This window comes from Garra rufa, chromosome 2, assembly GCF_049309525.1.
Source record: "Garra rufa chromosome 2, GarRuf1.0, whole genome shotgun sequence".
NCBI classification, from domain to species: Eukaryota; Metazoa; Chordata; class Actinopteri; order Cypriniformes; family Cyprinidae; genus Garra; species Garra rufa.
This window is the reverse complement of record NC_133362.1, coordinates 67,294,815-67,315,786: the sequence shown is the minus strand read 5'-3', so window position 1 is coordinate 67,315,786 and position 20,972 is coordinate 67,294,815. Positions and strand designations below refer to the sequence as shown.

General features: G+C 43.3%; 13 non-coding genes across 13 annotated transcripts; all 13 read right to left on the bottom strand.

Annotated features, from left to right (window-relative positions):
• Window positions 1-849: 849 nt before the first annotated feature.
• Window positions 850-923, bottom strand: trnat-agu (transfer RNA threonine (anticodon AGU)). The gene has a single exon. It is a non-coding gene; the product is annotated as a tRNA-Thr (tRNA).
• Window positions 924-1,187: 264 nt separating this feature from the next.
• Window positions 1,188-1,277, bottom strand: trnar-ucu (transfer RNA arginine (anticodon UCU)). Its single transcript is given in 2 exon segments — window positions 1,188-1,223; window positions 1,241-1,277. It is a non-coding gene; the product is annotated as a tRNA-Arg (tRNA).
• A 180-nt stretch (window positions 1,278-1,457) lies between these two features.
• On the bottom strand, window positions 1,458-1,531 carry trnat-ugu (transfer RNA threonine (anticodon UGU)). The gene has a single exon. It is a non-coding gene; the product is annotated as a tRNA-Thr (tRNA).
• Window positions 1,532-1,795: 264 nt separating this feature from the next.
• Window positions 1,796-1,885, bottom strand: trnar-ucu (transfer RNA arginine (anticodon UCU)). Its single transcript is given in 2 exon segments — window positions 1,796-1,831; window positions 1,849-1,885. It is a non-coding gene; the product is annotated as a tRNA-Arg (tRNA).
• Window positions 1,886-2,322: 437 nt separating this feature from the next.
• On the bottom strand, window positions 2,323-2,396 carry trnar-ucu (transfer RNA arginine (anticodon UCU)). Its single transcript has one exon. It is a non-coding gene; the product is annotated as a tRNA-Arg (tRNA).
• Window positions 2,397-3,853: 1,457 nt separating this feature from the next.
• trnar-ucu (transfer RNA arginine (anticodon UCU)) lies at window positions 3,854-3,943 on the bottom strand. The gene is given in 2 exon segments: window positions 3,854-3,889; window positions 3,907-3,943. It is a non-coding gene; the product is annotated as a tRNA-Arg (tRNA).
• Window positions 3,944-4,617: 674 nt separating this feature from the next.
• Window positions 4,618-4,691, bottom strand: trnat-cgu (transfer RNA threonine (anticodon CGU)). Its single transcript has one exon. It is a non-coding gene; the product is annotated as a tRNA-Thr (tRNA).
• A 994-nt stretch (window positions 4,692-5,685) lies between these two features.
• trnar-ucu (transfer RNA arginine (anticodon UCU)) lies at window positions 5,686-5,759 on the bottom strand. Its single transcript has one exon. It is a non-coding gene; the product is annotated as a tRNA-Arg (tRNA).
• Window positions 5,760-7,116: 1,357 nt separating this feature from the next.
• Window positions 7,117-7,190, bottom strand: trnat-agu (transfer RNA threonine (anticodon AGU)). The gene has a single exon. It is a non-coding gene; the product is annotated as a tRNA-Thr (tRNA).
• A 264-nt stretch (window positions 7,191-7,454) lies between these two features.
• trnar-ucu (transfer RNA arginine (anticodon UCU)) lies at window positions 7,455-7,544 on the bottom strand. Its single transcript is given in 2 exon segments — window positions 7,455-7,490; window positions 7,508-7,544. It is a non-coding gene; the product is annotated as a tRNA-Arg (tRNA).
• Window positions 7,545-7,724: 180 nt separating this feature from the next.
• On the bottom strand, window positions 7,725-7,798 carry trnat-ugu (transfer RNA threonine (anticodon UGU)). Its single transcript has one exon. It is a non-coding gene; the product is annotated as a tRNA-Thr (tRNA).
• A 264-nt stretch (window positions 7,799-8,062) lies between these two features.
• trnar-ucu (transfer RNA arginine (anticodon UCU)) lies at window positions 8,063-8,152 on the bottom strand. Its single transcript is given in 2 exon segments — window positions 8,063-8,098; window positions 8,116-8,152. It is a non-coding gene; the product is annotated as a tRNA-Arg (tRNA).
• A 437-nt stretch (window positions 8,153-8,589) lies between these two features.
• trnar-ucu (transfer RNA arginine (anticodon UCU)) lies at window positions 8,590-8,663 on the bottom strand. The gene has a single exon. It is a non-coding gene; the product is annotated as a tRNA-Arg (tRNA).
• Window positions 8,664-20,972: the final 12,309 nt, after the last annotated feature.

The following is a 20,972-nucleotide window of genomic DNA, read 5'->3' as shown; positions in this document are numbered from 1 at the left end:
ACCAAAGGCATCGCTGGGATTCGAAACGCAGGATCTCCTGTTTACTAGACTAGCCTGGAAGCACGTTCGCCCTACGGGAAGGCGACTCAGATGATCCAGGCTTCCAGAGAAGAGGCCAGGGGTTGGCTGACTGGGCGCTGGACAGCTTTAAGGCGTTTGCCGACAAGTGAGTCGGGGCGGTTAGCAAAATTAACCACTCGCTGCCGCTGTTTGCGAGTCGCTTTCGGAAAAACTTGCGCTTGCTGGACTGGAACCCCGCCCACGGTACCGCTGGGATTTGAACCCAGGATCTCCTGTTTAGAGGACAAGCACGTTAGCCAACTAAGCCACGGCGCCAAACCGCATGCAGGGTTATCGGGGGGTGACTCAGAGGGTTAAAACATCCAGAGGCGGATGTTAAAAGAAAATGTCTACAAATTTCTACTGCCCGAGGGCAAAACTCCACAGTATGAGAGTTACCAGAAAGCCACAACTGAGTTGAATGACCTCATCTGGCAGTGACTTAGAGGATGCATGAATCACCACTTCAAACATCCTGTTGCGTGGGCAGAAAGACAGGTCCTCAGGTCTGTGCACAGTGGAGGCACGCTTACTGGACTGGAGCGCCACCCAAGGCACCGTTGGGATTCGAACCCAAGATCTCCTGTGTACTAGAGAGGAGCTTTAACCAACTAAGCCACGGCACCTCCTCGGTGGGACTCGATAGCCTGGGATGCTATCCTCCAAAAGCAGGTGAGAGGGTAGTGCTGCAAGAGAAACCACCCGCTGTCCTCGAGCTCCTCTGTGTCCCCATTCGCCGTCCGTGTTTTGGTAAAGCACGAGCTCGGCTGTATTGTGGCGCGCAACCAAAGGCACCGCTGGGATTCGAACCCAGGATCTCCTGTTTACTAGACAGGCGCTTTAACCAACTAAGCCACGGCGCCACCCCTCATGCTAGGCGAGGGGAGGGCGGCTTAGAGGATTCATGAATCAACACTTCGAACGTCCTGCTGCCTTCACTTGATGCAAGACAGTGATTGCCATACCTCACTGAATTGGATCTTGGGCATGTTTTGCTACCTTTTAAATATGATTGACATTTTTTTTTTTTTAAATCAATGTACGCTGAGAACAGGAGGCCTCAAAATGGTTTCTGCAGTCCGAGAGCAACACTGCGCAGTACGGGCTTAACAAAATGCCAAAAAGCACGACTCTGGTGGGACTCGAACCCACAACCTTTGAATGGCCTCATCTGGCAGCCTAGAAGTCCAATGCGCTATCCATTGCGCCACAGAGCCCGTCGGTATGCCAGGCTGGGCCACTGAGGGCTTTTCTTAAAGATTTGTGCCCGTCCAGCTCAACCGAGTGGCACGCTGTGTGGGCAGAAAGACAGGTCCTCAGGTCTTTGCACGGTTCAAAAACAGAGCGTCGCCGTGGTCCCCATTCAACAGCGAGGCCAGAGACAGCCACCGGTGGAAAGGAACCGCTGGGATTCGAACCCAGGATCTCCTGTTTACAAGACAGGCGCTTTAACCAACTAAGCCACGGCGCCACCCCGCATGCTAGGCGAGGGGAGGGCGGCTTAGAGGATTCATGAATCAACACTTCGAACGTCCTGCTGCCTTCACTTGATGCAAGACAGTGATTGCCATACCTCACTGAATTGGATCTTGGGCATGTTTTGCTACCTTTTAAATATGATTGACATTTTTTTTTTTTTAAATCAATGTACGCTGAGAACAGGAGGCCTCAAAATGGTTTCTGCAGTCCGAGAGCAACACTGCGCAGTACGGGCTTAACAAAATGCCAAAAAGCACGACTCTGGTGGGACTCGAACCCACAACCTTTGAATGGCCTCATCTGGCAGCCTAGAAGTCCAATGCGCTATCCATTGCGCCACAGAGCCCGTCGGTATGCCAGGCTGGGCCACTGAGGGCTTTTCTTAAAGATTTGTGCCCGTCCAGCTCAACCGAGTGGCACGCTGTGTGGGCAGAAAGACAGGTCCTCAGGTCTTTGCACGGTTCAAAAACAGAGCGTCGCCGTGGTCCCCATTCAACAGCGAGGCCAGAGACAGCCACCGGTGGAAAGGCACCGCTGGGATTCGAAACGCAGGATCTCCTGTTTACTAGACTAGCCTGGAAGCACGTTCGCCCTACGGGAAGGCGACTCAGATGATCCAGGCTTCCAGAGAAGAGGCCAGGGGTTGGCTGACTGGGCGCTGGACAGCTTTAAGGCGTTTGCCGACAAGTGAGTCGGGGCGGTTAGCAAAATTAACCACTCGCTGCCACTGTTTGCGGGTCGCTTTCGGAAAAACTTGCGCATGCTGGACTGGAACCCCGCCCACGGTACCGCTGGGATTTGAACCCAGGATCTCCTGTTTAGAGGACAAGCACTTTAGCCAGCTAAGCCACGGCGCCAAACCGCATGCAGGGTTATCGGGGGGTGACTCAGAGGGTTAAAACATCCAGAGGTGGATGCTAAAAGAAAATGTCTACAAATTTCTACTGCCCGAGGGCAAAACTCCACAGTATGAGAGTTACCAGAAAGCCACGACTGAGTTGAATGACCTCATCTGGCAGTGACTTAGAGGATGCATGAATCACCACTTCAAACATCCTGTGGCGTGGGCAGAAAGACAGGTCCTCAGGTCTGTGCACAGTGGAGGCACGCTTACTGGACTGGAGCGCCACCCAAGGCACCGTTGGGATTCGAACCCAGGATCTCCTGTGTACTAGAGAGGAGCTTTAACCAACTAAGCCACGGCGCCTCCTCGGTGGGACTCGATAGCCTGGGATGCTATCCTTCAAAAGCAGGTGAGAGGGTAGTGCTGCAAGAGAAACCACCCGCTGTCCTCGAGCTCCTCTGTGTCCCCATTCGCCATCCGTGTTTTGGTAAAGCACGAGCTCGGCTGTATTGTGGCGCGCAACCAAAGGCACCGCTGATATTCGAACCCAGGATCTCCTGTTTACTAGACTAGCCTGGAAGCACGTTCGCCCTACGGGAAGGCGACTCAGATGTTCCAGGCTTCCAGAGAAGAGGCCAGGGGTTGGCTGACTGGGCGCTGGACAGCTTTAAGGCGTTTGCCGACAAGTGAGTCGGGGCGGTTAGCAAAATTAACCATTCGCTGCCGCTGTTTGCGGGTCGCTTTCGGAAAAACTTGCGCTTGCTGGACTGGAACCCCGCCCACGGTACCGCTGGGATTTGACCCCAGGATCTCCTGTTTAGAGGACAAGCACTTTAGCCAACTAAGCCACGGCGCCACACCGCATGCAGGGTTATCGGGGGGTGACTCAGAGGGTTAAAACATCCAGAGGCGGATGCTAAAAGAAAATGTCTACAAATTTCTACTGCCCGAGGGCAAAACTCCACAGTATGAGAGTTACCAGAAAGCCACGACTGAGTTGAATGACCTCATCTGGCAGTGACTTAGAGGATGCATGAATCACCACTTCAAACATCCTGTTGCGTGGGCAGAAAGACAGGTCCTCAGGTCTGTGCACAGTGGAGGCACGCTTACTGGACTGGAGCGCCGCCCAAGGCACCGTTGGGATTCGAACCCAGGATCTCCTGTGTACTAGAGAGGAGCTTTAACCAACTAAGCCACGGCGCCACCCCCCATGCTAGGCGAGGGGAGGGCGGCTTAGAGGATTCATGAATCAACACTTCGAACGTCCTGCTGCCTTCACTTGATGCAAGACAGTGATTGCCATACCTCACTGAATTGGATCTTGGGCATGTTTTGCTACCTTTTAAATATGATTGACATTTTTTTTTTTTTAAATCAATGTACGCTGAGAACAGGAGGCCTCAAAATGGTTTCTGCAGTCCGAGAGCAACACTGCGCAGTACGGGCTTAACAAAATGCCAAAAAGCACAACTCTGGTGGGACTCGAACCCACAACCTTTGAATGGCCTCATCTGGCAGCCTAGAAGTCCAATGCGCTATCCATTGCGCCACAGAGCCCGCCGGTATGCCAGGCTGGGCCACTGAGGGCTTTTCTTAAAGATTTGTGCCCGTCCAGCTCAACCGAGTGGCACGCTGTGTGGGCAGAAAGACAGGTCCTCAGGTCTTTGCACGGTTCAAAAACAGAGCGTCGCCGTGGTCCCCATTCAACAGCGAGGCCAGAGACAGCCACCGGTGGAAAGGAAACGCTGGGATTCGAACCCAGGATCTCCTGTGTACTAGAGAGGAGCTTTAACCAACTAAGCCACGGCGCCTCCTCGGTGGGACTCGATAGCCTGGGATGCTATCCTCCAAAAGCAGGTGAGAGGGTAGTGCTGCAAGAGAAACCACCCGCTGTCCTCGAGCTCCTCTGTGTCCCCATTCGCCGTCCGTTTTTTGGTAAAGCACGAGCTCGGCTGTATTGTGGCGCGCAACCAAAGGCATCGCTGGGATTCGAAACGCAGGATCTCCTGTTTACTAGACTAGCCTGGAAGCACGTTCGCCCTACGGGAAGGCGACTCAGATGATCCAGGCTTCCAGAGAAGAGGCCAGGGGTTGGCTGACTGGGCGCTGGACAGCTTTAAGGCGTTTGCCGACAAGTGAGTCGGGGCGGTTAGCAAAATTAACCACTCGCTGCCGCTGTTTGCGGGTCGCTTTCGGAAAAGCTTGCGCTTGCTGGACTGGAACCCCGCCCAAGGCACCGCTGGGATTTGAACTCAGGATCTCCTGTTTACGAAACAGGCGCTTTAACCAACTAAGCCACGGCGCCAAACCGCATGCAGAGCTATCGGGAGAGTGACTCAGAGGGTTAAAACATCCAGAGGCGGATGCTAAAAGAAAATGTCTACAAATTTCTACTGCCTGAGGGCAAAACTCCACAGTATGAGAGTTACCAGAAAGCCACGACTCTGGTGGGACTTGAACCCACAACCTTTGAATGACCTCATCTGGCAGTGACTTAGAGCAGTGTTTCTCAACTCCAGTCCTCGGGACCCACTGCTCTGCACATTTTGTATGTTTCTGAGTCTGACACACTCAGTTCAGTTCATGAATCTTTCTACTAATGAGCTGATGATCAAAATCAGGTGCCTTAAATGAGGAAGACATACAAAATGTGCAGAGCAGTGGGTCCCGAGGACTGGAGTTGAGAAACACTGACTTAGAGGATGCATGAATCACCACTTCAAACATCCTGTTGCGTGGGCAGAAAGACAGGTCCTCAGGTCTGCGCACAGTGGAGGCACGCTTACTGGACTGGAGCGCCACCCAAGGCACCGTTGGGATTCGAACCCAGGATCTCCTGTGTACTAGAGAGGAGCTTTAACCAACTAAGCCACGGCGCCTCCTCGGTGGGACTCGATAGCCTGGGATGCTATCCTCCAAAAGCAGGTGAGAGGGTAGTGCTGCAAGAGAAACCACCCGCTGTCCTCGAGCTCCTCTGTGTCCCCATTCGCCGTCCGTTTTTTGGTAAAGCACGAGCTCGGCTGTATTGTGGCGCGCAACCAAAGGCATCGCTGGGATTCGAAACGCAGGATCTCCTGTTTACTAGACTAGCCTGGAAGCACGTTCGCCCTACGGGAAGGCGACTCAGATGATCCAGGCTTCCAGAGAAGAGGCCAGGGGTTGGCTGACTGGGCGCTGGACAGCTTTAAGGCGTTTGCCGACAAGTGAGTCGGGGCGGTTAGCAAAATTAACCACTCGCTGCCGCTGTTTGCGAGTCGCTTTCGGAAAAACTTGCGCTTGCTGGACTGGAACCCCGCCCACGGTACCGCTGGGATTTGAACCCAGGATCTCCTGTTTAGAGGACAAGCACTTTAGCCAACTAAGCCACGGCGCCAAACCGCATGCAGGGTTATCGGGGGGTGACTCAGAGGGTTAAAACATCCAGAGGCGGATGTTAAAAGAAAATGTCTACAAATTTCTACTGCCCGAGGGCAAAACTCCACAGTATGAGAGTTACCAGAAAGCCACAACTGAGTTGAATGACCTCATCTGGCAGTGACTTAGAGGATGCATGAATCACCACTTCAAACATCCTGTTGCGTGGGCAGAAAGACAGGTCCTCAGGTCTGTGCACAGTGGAGGTACGCTTACTGGACTGGAGCGCCACCCAAGGCACCGTTGGGATTCGAACCCAAGATCTCCTGTGTACTAGAGAGGAGCTTTAACCAACTAAGCCACGGCACCTCCTCGGTGGGACTCGATAGCCTGGGATGCTATCCTCCAAAAGCAGGTGAGAGGGTAGTGCTGCAAGAGAAACCACCCGCTGTCCTCGAGCTCCTCTGTGTCCCCATTCGCCGTCCGTGTTTTGGTAAAGCACGAGCTCGGCTGTATTGTGGCGCGCAACCAAAGGCATCGCTGGGATTCGAAACGCAGGATCTCCTGTTTACTAGACTAGCCTGGAAGCACGTTCGCCCTACGGGAAGGCGACTCAGATGATCCAGGCTTCCAGAGAAGAGGCCAGGGGTTGGCTGACTGGGCGCTGGACAGCTTTAAGGCGTTTGCCGACAAGTGAGTCGGGGCGGTTAGCAAAATTAACCACTCGCTGCCGCTGTTTGCGAGTCGCTTTCGGAAAAACTTGCGCTTGCTGGACTGGAACCCCGCCCACGGTACCGCTGGGATTTGAACCCAGGATCTCCTGTTTAGAGGACAAGCACGTTAGCCAACTAAGCCACGGCGCCAAACCGCATGCAGGGTTATCGGGGGGTGACTCAGAGGGTTAAAACATCCAGAGGCGGATGTTAAAAGAAAATGTCTACAAATTTCTACTGCCCGAGGGCAAAACTCCACAGTATGAGAGTTACCAGAAAGCCACAACTGAGTTGAATGACCTCATCTGGCAGTGACTTAGAGGATGCATGAATCACCACTTCAAACATCCTGTTGCGTGGGCAGAAAGACAGGTCCTCAGGTCTGTGCACAGTGGAGGCACGCTTACTGGACTGGAGCGCCACCCAAGGCACCGTTGGGATTCGAACCCAAGATCTCCTGTGTACTAGAGAGGAGCTTTAACCAACTAAGCCACGGCACCTCCTCGGTGGGACTCGATAGCCTGGGATGCTATCCTCCAAAAGCAGGTGAGAGGGTAGTGCTGCAAGAGAAACCACCCGCTGTCCTCGAGCTCCTCTGTGTCCCCATTCGCCGTCCGTGTTTTGGTAAAGCACGAGCTCGGCTGTATTGTGGCGCGCAACCAAAGGCACCGCTGGGATTCGAACCCAGGATCTCCTGTTTACTAGACAGGCGCTTTAACCAACTAAGCCACGGCGCCACCCCTCATGCTAGGCGAGGGGAGGGCGGCTTAGAGGATTCATGAATCAACACTTCGAACGTCCTGCTGCCTTCACTTGATGCAAGACAGTGATTGCCATACCTCACTGAATTGGATCTTGGGCATGTTTTGCTACCTTTTAAATATGATTGACATTTTTTTTTTTTTAAATCAATGTACGCTGAGAACAGGAGGCCTCAAAATGGTTTCTGCAGTCCGAGAGCAACACTGCGCAGTACGGGCTTAACAAAATGCCAAAAAGCACGACTCTGGTGGGACTCGAACCCACAACCTTTGAATGGCCTCATCTGGCAGCCTAGAAGTCCAATGCGCTATCCATTGCGCCACAGAGCCCGTCGGTATGCCAGGCTGGGCCACTGAGGGCTTTTCTTAAAGATTTGTGCCCGTCCAGCTCAACCGAGTGGCACGCTGTGTGGGCAGAAAGACAGGTCCTCAGGTCTTTGCACGGTTCAAAAACAGAGCGTCGCCGTGGTCCCCATTCAACAGCGAGGCCAGAGACAGCCACCGGTGGAAAGGAACCGCTGGGATTCGAACCCAGGATCTCCTGTTTACAAGACAGGCGCTTTAACCAACTAAGCCACGGCGCCACCCCGCATGCTAGGCGAGGGGAGGGCGGCTTAGAGGATTCATGAATCAACACTTCGAACGTCCTGCTGCCTTCACTTGATGCAAGACAGTGATTGCCATACCTCACTGAATTGGATCTTGGGCATGTTTTGCTACCTTTTAAATATGATTGACATTTTTTTTTTTTTAAATCAATGTACGCTGAGAACAGGAGGCCTCAAAATGGTTTCTGCAGTCCGAGAGCAACACTGCGCAGTACGGGCTTAACAAAATGCCAAAAAGCACGACTCTGGTGGGACTCGAACCCACAACCTTTGAATGGCCTCATCTGGCAGCCTAGAAGTCCAATGCGCTATCCATTGCGCCACAGAGCCCGTCGGTATGCCAGGCTGGGCCACTGAGGGCTTTTCTTAAAGATTTGTGCCCGTCCAGCTCAACCGAGTGGCACGCTGTGTGGGCAGAAAGACAGGTCCTCAGGTCTTTGCACGGTTCAAAAACAGAGCGTCGCCGTGGTCCCCATTCAACAGCGAGGCCAGAGACAGCCACCGGTGGAAAGGCACCGCTGGGATTCGAAACGCAGGATCTCCTGTTTACTAGACTAGCCTGGAAGCACGTTCGCCCTACGGGAAGGCGACTCAGATGATCCAGGCTTCCAGAGAAGAGGCCAGGGGTTGGCTGACTGGGCGCTGGACAGCTTTAAGGCGTTTGCCGACAAGTGAGTCGGGGCGGTTAGCAAAATTAACCACTCGCTGCCACTGTTTGCGGGTCGCTTTCGGAAAAACTTGCGCATGCTGGACTGGAACCCCGCCCACGGTACCGCTGGGATTTGAACCCAGGATCTCCTGTTTAGAGGACAAGCACTTTAGCCAGCTAAGCCACGGCGCCAAACCGCATGCAGGGTTATCGGGGGGTGACTCAGAGGGTTAAAACATCCAGAGGTGGATGCTAAAAGAAAATGTCTACAAATTTCTACTGCCCGAGGGCAAAACTCCACAGTATGAGAGTTACCAGAAAGCCACGACTGAGTTGAATGACCTCATCTGGCAGTGACTTAGAGGATGCATGAATCACCACTTCAAACATCCTGTGGCGTGGGCAGAAAGACAGGTCCTCAGGTCTGTGCACAGTGGAGGCACGCTTACTGGACTGGAGCGCCACCCAAGGCACCGTTGGGATTCGAACCCAGGATCTCCTGTGTACTAGAGAGGAGCTTTAACCAACTAAGCCACGGCGCCTCCTCGGTGGGACCCGTTAGCCTGGGATGCTATCCTCCAAAAGCAGGTGAGAGGGTAGTGTTGCAAGAGAAACCGCCCGCGGTCCACAAGCTCCTCTGTGTCGCCATTCGCCGTCCGTTTTTAGGTAAAGCACGAGCTCGGCTGTATTGTGGCGCGCAACCAAAGGCATCGCTGGGATTCGAAACGCAGGATCTCCTGTTTACTAGACAGGCGCTTTAACCAACCTTTTTTTTTTTTTTTTTTTTTATTGAAAAACTTTAAAACAATACAGGTCACTGTAAAATCATTGGACGTGCTTCAACAATTACAGAAACTCTCTGTATTAGAATTAAATACACAATAAATACATTCAATAAAAGTAATCCATTTCTTCAGGGTTCTAAAAAAGACATCTCCAGTCCCATGTCCTTCAAGAGCTTTAAGACCCCGTGTGTAAAAGTTTTAGAAAAAACATCCAGCTTTTTTTCAATTTTGAAATAATAAAACAAACATTGTACATATTTTTCAAGTTTTCTTTTAAAAACATACCACACGTCCATTACATAATTCTCTTTCTTTTCCATCAACCTTCTTTCCCATATTGCACTCTTCATTAACAACACCAGTAAATTTAGACATTTCTTGTTTTTACATTGCTTTTCAATTCCCAACATAAAAACCCTCAACCATTGAAAATTTCCATTCCCTTCTCCTCTTAATTTTAAAATCATATTCTCACATTTATTCTTAAAATTGTCTAATTTACTACAATAGAAAAACAAGTGTAAAAAATTTTCATCCCCTGCTTTACAGACTTTGCATATGCCACTTTCTTCCATTCCAATCTTATTTAAAATAACATCAGTAAAAACCACTTTGTGTCTTATAAAATACTCCAAGTTTTCCAGTTTTGCTTGTACTAATTCCCCATTTATATTTCCCCAAATACTTTGTTCTTCTACATTGTTGAATTTCTTATACCAATATTCATTTGCGACAGGTTTCTTAAAAACAGCATCTCTAAAAACACAATAAAACTTTTTCACATTACATTCATTAAAAGCATATAATTTTTCCCCCAGCCTCACACACCCATCTTTCCCTTGTTTCCCTTCTTCCATGTTTTCAATTCTCATTATCCACTCTTGAGGTACAGCATTCTTAATTATATCATATTTGTTTGTTATGTCTTGTCTGCTATAATCCTCCTTTGCCTCCTCCATCACGTCCACAATGTATTGCAATGGTAAAAACCCCTCTTTGAATTCATATAAAACATCTCTGACTTTCGTGATCCCCACATCCCACCATTTCTTAAAAAAAATCTCCTTCCCTTGATTTAAAATGCAGTTGTTTAAGAATAAAGGCTGATTTAAAATGTTCTCTCTACCTTGCGGCTTAAAAACCACATTAGTTAAAAATTTGCCCCATGCCTCCATCAGTTCTTTATAAAAATCTGGCAACCCCTCTGTCATCCATTTTTTTGTTTTCATCCACAAGATGTTGTCCCCCAAATTAAAATTACTACACTCACTTAAAAAATGCCCCATTGTTCTCTTCCATGCCGTTTTGTTTTCTTCATCCAAATACTTTTTTATTAGTTTCACTCTCAAACTGTTCTTTCTTTGTTTCACATCCATTAACCCCAATCCTCCCTTCCCCACTGCTCCTATTAAAGTATTGTATGCGATTCTTGGCGGCTTCCCTTCCCATAAAAAATCTAAAAAACATTTTTTCAGCCTTTTTTCTACCCACAACGGCATAGATGACACATATAAAATATACCATAGTTTAGAAATCATTAAAACATTAAGGACTAAAACCTTCCCTTTCAAATTTAATGTTCTCATTTTCCAAAAAGTCAGTCTTCTTTCAATCCCTCCTAATGCTTCCTCCCACATAGTTTCTTCTGCTTTCTTTTCATCCCTCCCCATTAAAACCCCTAAAATCTTTATTTCTTTAGTTTCCTTAAAAGTAAAATGCTCTGTTAAAACCACTGCCCCCCCAAATCTTAAATACACCGTTTTGTCCTCATTTACTTTAGCTCCTGATCCTCTACAGTACTTTTGTACAAATTCCATTGCTTTTTTTCCACTATCCAAATCTTTCAACAATAACGTTGTGTCATCTGCATATTGATAAATTTTACTTTCTCCTCCCTCGATACCTATTCCTTTAATTCCCTCTTCATGTTTAATAGTAAGTCCCAACGGTTCCGCAACTAAAGAATATAAAAGCGCTGACAGTGGGCATCCTTGCCTTATTGATCTGGTAATTTTAAAACACTGTGTTAAAAACCCATTACATTTAATTTTTGTGCTTGTACTTTTGTATAAGATCCTAATCCATTTAATAAAATTTTCTCCAAAACCAAAACTTTTTAAAACATCAAATAAAAAAATCATGCTCCACCCTGTCAAAAGCTTTCTCGAAATCTAGACTAATAACAAAACCATCTTTGTTCTTTTCCTGCATGTACCTTATCATATCTTTTATGCTAATAGTTGTATCTGCTATGTCTCTTCCCTTCACTCCGTACACTTGGTTTGTTTTAATTATACTTGGCATGACTTCCTTCAATCTATTGGCTAAAATTTTAGATAAAATCTTTAAGTCAGTGTTCAGCATTGTAATCGGTCTGTAGTTCTTTAAATCTGTCTTCTCTCCTTTCTTTTTGTATATCATCTTCATTAAACCCATTCCCATTCTATGATTTAATTCTCCTTTCTTAAAAATCTCTACATATACTTCTTTTAAGATGCTAGTTAAAAAATCTTTAAAAGCCATATAAAATTCACTCCCCAACCCATCTATACCTGGACTTTTCTTTTTGTTTAATTCACTTATTGCTCTTTTTATCTCTTCTTCTCTTATCTCTTCATCACACTCTTTTTTGTCTACTTCTCTCACTGTTTCTTTAATTTGCTTCAGTAGCTCCAGTTTCTCTTCTTCCCTCACCCCCTCTGCACTAAACAAGTTCTCATAGTATGCTTTAACTTCTTTTAATATTTCCTCATTAGTTTGCACAACTATACCATTTTCCCCTCTTATTTCTTTAATCATTTCAGCTTTCCCTCTTCTTTTTTCTAGGTCAAAGAAAAATTTTGTACATTTTTCACCTTCCACAGTATATTTAGCTTTACTTCTTAATCTCGCACCTTCATATTTTTCCTCTTCCAAATCTTTCAAACATCCCTCCAAGTCTTTTATTTTTTGTATATCTTTTCCATTTTCATTTAATTCCTTTTCCAAATTTTCTCGTATTTCTCTCTCCTTATTTTTCTTACTTCTCTGTATTAACTTGCAGTACTTTATTGTAAATTTTTTAACTAGATATTTAACATTTTCCCACCATATTCTTTTATCTTCAGTGTACATTTCATTCTTCTTTTCCTTTACAATAATTTCTTTAATACTTAACACATAATCCTCATTCTTCAAAATCTCTGTATTTAAAACCCATACCCCTGGCCCTCTTTTCACAGAACTCCAGTCTACTTGCATAAAAATCGGTTTATGATCACTTAAGCTTGATTCTTCATATTTAATACTACCGATAAAGCCCTCAATATTCCTTGTACATAAAATAAAATCAATACTTGTTTTACACATAAAATTCCCCACTACCCACATAGCAATTGACGTCTGGCCCAGCTCTGGGCCAAGCAAGCAGTTACACTCGGCCCGAATGCCGCAAAGAATTACGGCCCGTGTGCGGCCCAAATCTGGACTACAGACATGAGGCACACGTGAGCCATAACTGGCCCAAATCTCAGCCAAATAGTAACTTATAACCAGCTCTAAACTGGGCCAGAACATGTTTTAATAGTGCTACCCAATCTCAGCCTTTAGTCAACCACATAGAGACCACAGTGATAGCAGTTAACCATTGAATCAATGTCCAAAATGGTTGATTTATGAATCTTTTGTATCCGCTATTTATGTTGAAAATTTATCAAACCACCATTGTTGTGATCAGTATTTGCTGTAGTTAGACTCTTGACTCTAATGTTAGATTTTCATTGTCTTTTGTAACAATGTGGTAAAATACATTGGTTAAGACAATGAAAGCTAAAATCTGCTGGGAGCAGATGATAGTAATTGCAATCTTGGTGAGCTTGCTTAAATATTTGTTCACAAGTGTGTTTGAATTTATATGTCGTTGTTTTTTTTTTGAGACAAATTTTAGCAGGGGTCCAGATATCGTACTTCTATAAATTAACCGGGAAAAAACACATCAAGAATCAGCGTATGCAACTCAACAATGGTGACATTCGGCAAAACAAATTTTTATGTAGAAATGCATGCTGGGTATTAACATAGTACAAAACTCATTCATGATTCCCAGCATGCATTGCAGTTGATCTGTTTATCTGAATTAGCTTGATGATTGTCACCATTGATGTGGTTTGCATGACAAGTGTTGATGTCTAAATCTTACTTAACATTACCACAGAATTTTTGCATTTGTGATAAAGAACACTTACATCAGTAATGAAAGACCAACAATTTTATTCAGTACTATTTATCAGCTTTAGTTTCTTTAACTTAATTGACACCATCACAAATAGTAATCTGCTCCAACTGCATTTTTTTTTTTACTTTTTTTTTGGCCTCAGTGTTTATACTGAAACACTATTGTAGATCCAAAAGACAGTTAACTTAACAAAAAGTAATAGTCAAGAGCCCAACTAAAGCTATTACTGATCACAATAATGGTGATTTGTTGAAATTTTAACATTCTTTTTAGCATTAATAGCGGGTGATATTAATTCAATGTCATTAACATTGACAAATCAACCATTTCTGACATTGATTCAATGGTTGCTTGATATCAGGGTGGTCTCTATCTGGTTGACTGAAGGCTGAGATTGGGTAGCACTATTAAAACACGTTCTGGCCCTGTTCAGGGCTGGTTATAAGTTACCATTTGGCTGAGATTTGGGCCAGTTATGGCTCATGTGTGGCTCATGGCTGTATTGCAGATTTGGGCCGCACAAGGGCCGTAATTCTTTGTGGCATTTGGGCCGAGTGTAACTGCTTTGCTTGGCCCAGAGCTGGGCCAGATGTCAATTGCTATGTGGGAAGACCTCAATCTCTAGAGTTAGCATACTTCATCTGTGAGATGCTAACAGACTTTTTCGAAGACATTAAACCATTTCTACAAAGTAAATATTCAACAGAAACGCGTCAATTACAAGTAAGGAACAGTTTTATGTATTAATTGTGTGATTTTAAGCACTAAACTTACCTAAAAGCAGTGACAACAGCAGCGAGAGATGGAGTTTTGTGTCAGGTGTCTTGCTGCCGCCCCGTTTCCGTGGCAACCTCTCCAGTGTAAACTTAGACATTCAACAAATTAAAATACGTCAAAGTCACGCAGTATTTACAAAAGTAAACATCTAGAATTGAAACATTACATTATCAATCTAGTCTCGTTCAATCATTATCCAACAGACTGTTAGTTTAAAAAGGAACCACAACAATAGCTGGCTCACCGTAGAGACGGAGACTTTCTGGCAGCCTGTAACAGAGTGAAAAACACGACGAAAAACGTTAGTTAGGACAAAGTAGTGTAACACTACTGAAATAAAAACTAAAAACAAACTCTGAACTAAGCTTTTTGCTGCTCAGTGTCTAACGTTAGCTCGTCCCCTCAGAGAAACAGCTGGAAACACAGTAAAATAAAATCCATTAGCGTTAGCTAAACAAGTTAACCTTATTTGGAAACGAGCCAAAGTCTCAAGTAGGGCTCACGCAAAGTCTTTTACCTGTACTACAGTGCACCAAGCGCCTTACTAGTTATAAAGTGTCACAAAATTGACAAAATAATATATTTTTTCCAATTAAACTCAAGTGAAAACTTACCTGAAAGCCACGGATGTCGCCGGGGGAGTCGCCATCTCTCTGGTGGGTTGCTAAGAGACGAGTAACCGTACAAGTTCAAACAGAAAAACGCGGCATCGGCCTTCTGTCGTGAGCCGACTCAGAGCCGACCTTTGATGAGCTGGCAAAGTAGAGCACTGACCAAATTACACCCGCCTACGCCTGGCCGATCCTTTTTAGATCTTAGAGTTTATGAGGCCGACGTTCTGCTTACGGGCCGACATCGGCCCGACGTATGTGTGCTGTCTGGGAAGTATATTCTGGAAGAATTTCTCGTAAGTCAAAATTTGTTTTGTTTTGACACACACAGACATCAATAACCAGCGTATGAATCTCAGGAACGGTGACAAATGACGTGTTCAGATAAACAGATCAACTCTGAACTCTCATAATTTATCCATACCGCAATGCATGATGGGAGTCATGGATGAGTTCTGATTGGCTACAGCACGCTTTTTTTTATGGTCACCGTTGTTGTGGTTCTCACACTGATTCTTCATGTCTGTGTGTCTTAAGTGGTATATTTGTCTTTTATCTGTATAGACTTTGATCAAAATACTTTCTATTTACATATCTGTCTGATTAAAGATGTGATTCTCATTCATAGAGTCTATGTAACCAGTGATAAAAACCATAGTCTAATACTTCACAAAGAATTCTTGAAAACCTGAGTGCCTTTTATCTGGCTGTTATAACACTGCTACAGCAGCCAAATAAGATCAGATTTTACAAATGTTAAGTTCAAGAGCCCAACTAATGCAAACACTGACCACTGTAATGGTTTCTTAAAAAATTAGATTTTCTCCTTTGGCGATTGTGCTTGTTAACATCAGGTGTCTTCAATAATGATCAATCATCACTTCATTAATCACTAATTATCTCATTAACTTTAACTCTGCTTTAGTGTTAATTTAACTCTGGCCTTTTTGCTGTGTACCTAAAATTTAAAAGTTTATGCTTGTTTTTTTATATGAATTCCATTTGTTTTAGTCAGTGAAATAAAAACTCCCCCTGAAGACTTTGAGGGAAACACCAACATTGTGTCCTTCTGGGAGCAAGTGACACAAGAGATGGTTGGTCTGGGATTTCTGCGAAGTTGGTTTATTATTATTATTATTATTGTTATTGTTACTATGGTGGTGGTTTAATTGTTTTGTGTTATTAATAGTTATAGTACTGTTTTTGTTAATTTAACTCTCACAATAAAACACAATACACAATACACAATAAAAACAGAAGATCATTTTAAAGAGTTACATTAAGCGCAAATGAGCTTTTGTATATGGTTTATTGGCATTCGTCACGGCTGGCATTTCTTTGTCCGTGTTCACAAAACTACATCTTTTAAAGGCATTTAAATAAATAAACACTCGGGCGATTCAACACAACTGTAGCAGAGTAGTGTATTTCAAAAGGTAAAATGCTTGCTTATTTGTGCTGCATTGTTGTGGAAACGAACTAGCTAAAGACTGTTTAATGAACATGGTTGTGTCGTTTGAGCCACATTAGTTCAACAAAGTAGGGCCGTTGTTAATAACGTTACCAAGTAATAACTTCTGCTATTTAACTGAATAGAGATCTAAAAAAATGCAGCTGTACTGAACATGGCACCTAATGACTCATTCACTATCTTTTTGTTCCCTGTCATTTCATATGTTAAGCGAGCCGATCTTCATAACATCAAGAGCAAAGATTCTGACCTTCACAGGAGTTATTGAAGGTAAAAAAAATCTCTTTTTTTAAAATACAACAATATTCAGAAATGTTGAATGACTGCCGTTTGAAAAGCAAAACACACTCTTTTAAGGTATTTCCACCTACTACAAAATCTGCAGCAACTGCAGAATGACATTCCGCTATCAAGAGTACACAGATTGAATTCATAATTTTAATGACCACCTGCTGATTTGTCTGCATTTATGCATGATTCTTTGCAATGCTATTCAGGTATGTTACCCATTATAGTACCCGGTATTGCTGCTTAAATAAATTATTAGAAATATTTTTTAATATTTCCTCAGCCTGCTTGAAGCCACTGAAAATACTCAGCTTCCTAACCATGACAGTGTGCTTCATGCATACATTCAATTTGAAGCACTGACAAATCATGATTACATGTACTCCTGCATAAATTGTGGTTATTACCCTAAAGTGGTAATCATGGACCTCCACAAAAAAGGAGTATTTACTGTGCCTTGTAAGTTACTTCACTGAACAGTACACAGCAAAAAGGCCAGAGTTAAATTAACTCTCCAGGGAGTTTATATGTGTCCACTCTCAAAAGTGTCAAGTGTTAAAATCAGAGAGTTAAATTGACACTGAAGCAGAGTTAAAGTTAATGAGATAATTAGTGATTAACGAAGTGATGATTGATCATTACTGAAGACACCTGATGTTAACAAGCAGAATTGCCAAAGGAGAAAATCACATTTTTTAAGCAACCATTATAGTGGTCAGTGTTTGCATTAGTTGGGCTCTTGACCCTTATGTCGTTAACATTAGATCTTGCTGGGCTGCTTTATTTGGGGGAAAACAACCAGACAAGCCAAGTCCACAAGTCATCAGGGGGTGATGGTTATGTTTTAGTGTAATGATTGCTTGACCTGAGTCATTGAACTCAATTTAGAGTCATATCTCGGAGTTATTTTCCGTTAAAGGAACTGTAACTCATAGATAAGCTTCTAAAAGAGCTCAGTCTAATAACTGTTGCATATATTTAGTCTCATGAGTCCACAACAAACAAACCTCTCCATCTTTCTTTAAAGTATATTCTGGAAGAATTTCTCGTAAGTCAAAATTTGTTTTGTTTTGACACACACAGACATCAATAACCAGCGTATGAATCTCAGGAACGGTGACAAATGACGTGTTCAGATAAACAGATCAACTCTGAACTCTCATAATTTATCCATACCGCAATGCATGATGGGAGTCATGGATGAGTTCTGATTGGCTACAGCACGCTTTTTTTTATGGTCACCGTTGTTGTGGTTCTCACACTGATTCTTCATGTCTGTGTGTCTTAAGTGGTATATTTGTCTTTTATCTGTATAGACTTTGATCAAAATACTTTCTATTTACATATCTGTCTGATTAAAGATGTGATTCTCATTCAAAGAGTCTATGTAACCAGTGATAAAAACCATAGTCTAATACTTCACAAAGAATTCTTGAAAACCTGAGTGCCTTTTATCTGGCTGTTATAACACTGCTACAGCAGCCAAATAAGATCAGATTTTACAAATGTTAAGTTCAAGAGCCCAACTAATGCAAACACTGACCACTGTAATGGTTTCTTAAAAAATGTGATTTTCTCCTTTGGCGATTGTGCTTGTTAACATCAGGTGTCTTCAATAATGATCAATCATCACTTCATTAATCACTAATTATCTCATTAACTTTAACTCTGCTTTAGTGTTAATTTAACTCTGGCCTTTTTGCTGTGTACCTAAAATTTAAAAGTTTATGCTTGTTTTTTTATATGAATTCCATTTGTTTTAGTCAGTGAAATAAAAACTCCCCCTGAAGACTTTGAGGGAAACACCAACATTGTGTCCTTCTGGGAGCAAGTGACACAAGAGATGGTTGGTCTGGGATTTCTGCGAAGTTGGTTTATTATTATTATTATTATTATTGTTATTGTTACTATGGTGGTGGTTTAATTGTTTTGTGTTATTAATAGTTATAGTACTGTTTTTGTTAACTTGTGTGCTTTACAATGTGTTTGTTAATGCAAGGTGGCAAGAATAACACCCTTGTAGTTCCCCAGAGTTATGATTTTTGGGCTCCGTGGATTGGTGCCAACACAAGGAAATCCGGAATGGTGTTAAACACAGAATTTGCGAGAGAAAAAAAAAAAAAAAAAAAAAAAACAAGCCATGTGATACGGTGGATCTTGATATCACTGAAGAACGACTTGGAGATGAGCTCTTAAAGATGAAGGTGAGATCTTAGATAACACTTATTAATAAATTAGTCAATGCTTTTTATCATTGTCATAATGATGGTTTAGGTTGAAGCCATAAGGAAACTCTGCAAAGAGTGCGGTTTGGAGTCGAAAGGATCAAAGATGGACCTTGTTTTACGGTTAAGACAGGAGATGCAAAACCGCTCCTCGTATGATAAAGTGTTCCAGCAGATCTGGGATGCTTCTGGTAAGATTTCTTTCCACTCTCCTCGGCATTTACTATGATGATTATAATGTAATAATTATTTTATATTGTTTTATTCATTACACTTGATAGCAACTACAGTTATATTTCTAAAAGTTAAAGCAATTTTCCTAGACTACTTAATGCTTATTTGTACATTCTACTAATTATTTCTTCCTATTTTGTTAGGTGGATGGGCAGTAATTACTTGTCCCTGTGGAGTAGTGTACTCAATTAAATTTAACATTAGAGCAGAGTCTCCAAGAGACTTTACTGATTTGCTCTTGTCTTGGAAACACTTCCCAAATGTGTCAATATATGATTTTGCTAGAGGACTAGCAACACATGCCAATCTTCGGGAACCAGACACTTTACCCTTTAGCCCTCATGAAGGCAGACTTGCGGAGCCAACACCTGAAAATATTCAGCTGGCTAAAGAAAAGAAGTTGACCCTGAATTTTACTTGGTTAAAGGTTAAACAGCCGGAAAAGGATCCCACTTGCCGTCCTCTAAGCGGTTCTTCTGAGCATTATGCTCTGTATAACCGCTTTCATGAATATAATACAAAAGACCCGAAAGATGGCCTCAGAAGAATCGACTTAGTCCCAGAACTAAGTGGGTGGTTGAACACTCAAACTGCAGAACAACTGTTTGCTGGAATGCGGAAAAATAATTATTTTATGAACATGCTTCAGCACACGTATTCTTAATGCGAAGCATAATCCACCACTACAACAAATCAAAAAATGAAAGTGTGAAAGAAAATCTCAGAAAACTTGTATCATCAAATGATCAGTTGACTTTGAATGGTAACGGTCAGATTGTTGTAGGTAAGATTAGTCTTATTACTATGTTTTTGGTTATTGTGAGAGCATTGCTAGATCTATAATGCTTCAAATTTTATTCCATCTAAAGGCACACCTTCAGAATCTGTTCAAATTGATGAGAGACCCTCAGGAGACAAAAAGCGAAAACATGACCAATGTACACATTTAAATTTTTTAAAATATGTAATGTGATGTTAAACTGGATGTTTTTTTTTTATCAATTTATTTACACTTATGTACTCTTCAGTCCCTTCTGAGTCTTCCATGGTGGGTATTACTGCTCTACAGGATGTGCAACCAAACAAGGCTGTCATGATCTGGGCTGTGGGGTTTCCCTCAGCCACCTGAGGTCGCTGTTTCCCTTTCCCTTGCACTGCACTCCCTTGATTGTATACACCTGTCTTGTGATCGTTACACTCGTCTCTACTCACACCTGTTCACTATTATACGGACTTTAAAGCTGCTCATGTCTCACTCCTCATTCTGGCTGCATTGTCTTCTGTGTGGTTTGTTTTAGATGTGTTTTGTCATCCTGTCGGTGTGCTATCCCTGCTCTAGATCGTGTTTCTTGTTTTGTTCTCTTTGTATTATTCTAGTCGTGTTGTGCCGTGTTGGCTGTTTGTTTGCTCGTTTGTTTGTTTATTTGTGATTATTATTAAATTTATTTCTTTCCTGCATCTGGACCCAGACCCCTTCCTTCTCAACGTGGCAAAGGCATGCTGGAAACAGGCACCCAGTACAGTCCAGCTGAATCAGGTAAGGTCTATTATTATTATATATATATATATATATATATATATATATATATATATATAATATATATATATATATATATATATATACATAACATCATATATAAAACAATGCAAGGGAATATTTTAAAAACTTATATGCTCTACACAGCAAAAAGGCCAGAGTTAAATTAACTCTCCAGGGAGTTTATATGATTCCACTCTCAAAAGTGTCAAGTGTTAAAATCAGAGAGTTAAATTAACACTGAAGCAGAGTTAAAGTTAATGAGATAATTAGTGATTAACGAAGTGATGATTGATCATTATTGGAGACACCTGATGTTAACAAGCAGAATCGCCAAAGGAGAAAACCACATTTTTTAAG